Here is a 5,000-nt window from a genome sequence, read left to right as displayed (position 1 = left end):
GTTTATATATGTTTAATGTAATGGTGTAATAACTGTCTTAATCAGTTCACATATTGCTGCACTGTTAATTAACTTTTCGTTAACATTACTTATTTCAAACCGCTATGAGCAATTAGTATCACCCAACTAGTGGACTAATGCAAATGCTGCATTTTGATTGGCTGCGCTACTAGAGGACTATTAGTAATAGTCCTCGAGTAGCGAAAAGCGAGACCCTTTTTTTTCGTTTTATTCCCAAATAAATATATTTTCAACTTGCATTTGCTAACTTTATTATTGCCTTTTCTGTCCGACTAGTTGGGTGATACTAAAACAATTAGACCCTTCGCCCTCAAGGGCCATGGGTCAATAGCCCATTCGGCTTCGCCTCATGGGCTATTGACCCGTAGCCCTTGCGGGCTATGGGTCTAATTGTTAATTAGTGTAATAGCGCTATAGAAATCATTAAATATATTACTATTAGTATTATTATTATTATTATTATTATTATTATTATTATTATTGTCGCACAGCATTTATAGCTGGTGATGGAACGAAGATGGCAGCTGTTCACAACCTGTGAACTAAGGTGACACCGTCAATTCTAGTGTCCATTTTCCGGCAAACATGAAGACGACAAATCCCACACTCATTTTGTGACTTGACGTTTGCAACCTTATTTTGGAGTTCGCGATAAGACGAATCTTCTTGGGAAAATGATCCATTCCAAGGTCACGTTAGTGAATACACGTTAGTGAAATCTGACGATAGTTCTCTCTAAGATTCCTATTTCCTTTCTTGTGCACCGGAGTAATATTGGCGTTTTTCCACATTGTTGGTAGCTGACCCAACGAAAAAGATGTATTCAAAAGTAACGCCAACGGAGAAGATAACACCTGACTACATTCTTTCAGAATCCGTGGCGATATGCCGTCTGGCCCAGGGGATTTATAGATATTCAAAGTTTTCAACATTTTTGCGACCCCTGCAGGGGAACAATAAATGTTGCATATATTCTGATTAGTGACATAATCAAAATCTGGAATGTTAGCTTGGTCCTCAACAGTAAATACCGACGAAAAATAATGGTTCATGCTACTTGCAATACTAATATCGTCATTTAAAAACTCGTCGTTAACTTTTAAGGATACTAAATCGCTTGATCCTTTTCTCTTGGATTTTACATAACTCCAAAAAGGCTTCTGACTAATGTTTGATTTTAGCTCCTCGGTCAGATTGTTTATGTACCGCCATCGCACGGAATTACACTCCCTTTTTAGCTGATTATTAAACTTACGATAATTGACCCAGTCAGATTCCTTAGGCGATTTTTTAGCTCTCTTGTAGAGTAGTTTCTTTTTTCGGCAGAGTTTGATAAGTTTGCAGTCAATCCATGGTGCATTTGTGGATCTCTTGACTTGATGTTTTGGAATACATTCGTCAACAGCTGATAGTAGAAGATCCGACCATGCAGACCAAACAAGATCGATGTTGTCTTCAAGAAAAGCACAGTGCCAAGGGGTGCAATTCAAGAGATTCCGAAGATGTTCCCAGTCCGCCTTTCTGAAGGAATAGGCCAATTTCTCGGACATACGATCCCAGTAAGAAGATCTCGATAGAAGAAGATTTATCGAGTTGTGGTCGGAAAAAGGTTGACCAACGGTTAGGTCGTGTACTAGGTCAGGCGAAGAAACAAAAGCTAGGTCTAAGATGTTCTCTTCTCGAGTCGGGTCCTTGACTAGTTGGGTAAGGAAATTGTCGTGAATAATTTCGCATAGCAGCGTGGTGTGGTCTCAGCTCCTCGAGGCGCAGTTAGATTCCCAGTTTATTTCGGGCATATCGAAGTCTCCTAAGAGTAGCAGGTCGGCGTTTAGTGTCGAAAGAACGCTATCAAGAGCTGTTTGCAGATCCAGCAAAGAATTTATGTCGCTTTTGGGTGGCCTATAGAATACCCCTAATTTAACTTTACCGTTTCCTGAAACAAGAATGTCTACAAAGAGTAGTTCAGAATCACATAGAAGATCTTCTCTTTGGAAGGCTTTAACTGTATCCCGCGTAGCTATTAACACACCGCCACCTTTACGGCCATTGTAAGGACGGTCTCTTCTGAACACCGTGTAATGTGAAGGAAACAATTCGCTGTCTGTTATTGTGCTGTCTAAATGGGTTTCCGTGAAAACCATAATATCGTAACGATAAGTAGCGATTTCCAATTCCAACAGGGCCGTCTTGTTAACTAAGCTTCTTGAATTAGCATAGAAGATAGATATATCAGATTTGCGATGTCGATTTCCGTAAGCCACGTTGCTGTCATGATTGCGATTACTTGCGCGGCTCGGACACGGGTGAGGATGGACATCTCCATGGGAGATGATACGTTCAATATTGAACACCGCGGAGTGATTGCTGTAATAGGGTATCCTACTTTGAGCGAAAACCTTCTTCTTCAATCTTTCTGTTACACTTGCAAAGTTCCGAAAATGGCGGACACAACAAGACGGACTAAAGAACACGTGGCCATTTCTTTGCGGGTTTTCACGTAGAAAGCCAAGAAAAACACTACAATCTATGTAGTCGTGTGGTTTCGCCATACAAATATCCTGGTTTCGGAGCGGTAGGAATAAGAAACACAAGCAGGTTAAAAGGATACTCGGCGGAGCAGCACTTACACGTCCGACCGCCATACCGAGGAACATGATCATATATTGTATTGTGCTTATGAAATGTCAGCATTTAAGTCAGTGTTAATGTACACTAGGTATTTTTGGTGATTTAAGACATTTTAACCGTGAAAATTGAAAGAAAACATTTATGTAAATGAAGAGAAAGCTGTATCAGAAATACAGATATTGATTAATAAAACATTTCTTTTGTATCACCCATCATGAATTATTAATGAGTTTTAGAAGTAAACATGGTGCCATCTTGAACTTCCTTGTACTAAATCGAAATCGAGACCCGTATATAAACCATACTTGTTTTGCATTTTAACAAGCACTGGATCGTCTCTGTTTCTCATCGAAAAGACCTTTTCTTTGAGGGTTTTGAGGCTGTTGATGAAACTTGCGGGAGATTTTGGTTTTGACTTCATGCATAGATGCGTTTATCTTGGTCCGAGGAACTCGCATGCACACACAAACGTCTTTCAGCACGGGAAACCGGGCTGGAGAGTTACATGACAATTTTCTAGCCTGGCTTACCGAGAGCGCGGCAAACGGGCCTACCCATCTCATTTAAAGGAATCGAAATTTCACAAAGGAAAAGAAGCACTACTAGAGATATCGGTAAAGCAGGCTAACCCGTTTAAACGGACTGCCTCTCCTCATATAAAAGGGCCCCTAGATTAGCCTTTGCGACCTGCCAATCTGCTTAAATGTACATTTGTTTAGATAGTAAAGTACGTAAAGCATGTATGAATGCATGAGCCTGGCGCATTTGTGCCAAGTTGTTAAGCTGTGTGATCTCAGCGGAAAACTGGTTCCTAAGTCAGTCGTTAGCGCTCTTAGCCTGAGCCAACATGTTCAGTTGTTTTCAAAAAAAAGGGGGGTCAGATATTTTCATTTTCGTTTGCGAAAGCACGAGAAGATATATTAACCAGGTAAAAGACAGGCAATCGCATTTCTTAGCTCCAAGTCGTATTGCTTCGCCTGTGATATTCTAGTGCTCCATCATATATACTGCATCATAGCTTTAGTTCCAAGAGAGTACAGAGTACCGATAGATCAGCGCGCTGGACTAGGAATCCATAGTTTAAATTTCCTGATTCAGGTCATGGTCTGACTGCTATTTCGTTCAACGTCTTGCTACGCTTGTAAAAGAAGCTAATATTTGTAGTTGGGTTTCTTTGAATGATTTCTTTCATTGGCTTTTAAAAGCCCCCCAAGCAGAGCGGAAATTACCATAAATTATAATTAACAAAACGCGAGGAAAAGAGTCACGTTCTCTCGATGTGATAAATTTATTTTTCTTTATGGTCGCGCTCGAGATTATGGCTTGAAACGTTCACATTTTGAGGCGAAAACCTGGTGTTGGAGAGGAGACCTTGTGGTAGTTACGATGTTCAACATCATTGGCGACCAGGCGCTAGTAAGGGACTTCAGAATATCCAGCATCGTTTGAAGAACGAAGCTATTCATACGCATATCATTATACTTGAGTTATAAATAATTGCTGAGCGATGTTTTCGATTAGCAAGGTAATTAAATTACTTAAATTAAAGAGGTGTGAAAATATTAAGGGTTTGTTTCTGGTAACATAATGGTAGTCTTTACACTAGATCGTAAGTAAACTTAGAAAAATCTCAAGTCAAGTCATTGTTTTCTTACCTAATGCATTAGATACAAATAATGCAAATACTTCAAGTAAACTTAAGCACTATGCATGTTAGTAAGCTGTGATTGACATGTTTGGACCTCCTGGCGCCGGTCGGTCGGATGGTTGAACCGGCGTTGGATCTCCTGGCGCCGGTCGGTCGGATGGTTTTCAAGTCAATTATTTCATGCTTGCATCGTCTGAAATTTCCGACTTTAATGAGATGCAAAGTAAAACTTAGCCTCTCTTAATTAACTCTTCCTTAACAGCCAAGCGTAAAGACTACCATAAATCTACTGTCAGGTAAAAAGTTTGGCGTGTTGAGTTTGGGTTGCATTTTCCTGATGTACAGCATCTCGTAGATCAAAGAGTACGTCCTTTTGCGGCATTTCTTTGGAGTCGAAGCCGAGTCCTGTAATTTTCAGTAGCAGAGTATTTATGTTCAATGATTCGTTGAAAGAGATGCCGGGATGTGTACCCAGCATAATCGTCATCACACAGATCACAGCCTAGAAACTTTAGACAACGCAATGATGTGTTTACAAGAAATAAAATTATTGATTAAATCAAAGTGACACAGGCCAAACCTGCCACCAATAACTAGCATTGCCTAGTGTCTATAAATATGCTTATGTGATCCGCCTGTGTGATGCAGATTATGTTGGTTACACTTCCTGGTGCCTCTTCCAACGTATCGCCAAACACAAATA

At 40.2% G+C, this 5,000-nt stretch overlaps 1 protein-coding gene across 1 annotated transcript in view; it reads right to left on the bottom strand.

Moving 5' to 3' along the window:
* Positions 1-5,000, bottom strand: part of LOC138008190 (uncharacterized) — a 109,702-nt gene that overhangs the window by 93,544 nt on the left and 11,158 nt on the right. The gene's annotated exons all lie outside the window — the stretch shown is intronic.

The sequence above is a fragment of the Montipora foliosa genome, chromosome 6, assembly GCF_036669935.1.
Source record: "Montipora foliosa isolate CH-2021 chromosome 6, ASM3666993v2, whole genome shotgun sequence".
Classification (NCBI taxonomy): Eukaryota; Metazoa; Cnidaria; class Anthozoa; order Scleractinia; family Acroporidae; genus Montipora; species Montipora foliosa.
The sequence above is the reverse complement of the archived record's forward strand: the minus strand, read 5'-3'. Positions and strand labels throughout refer to the sequence as shown.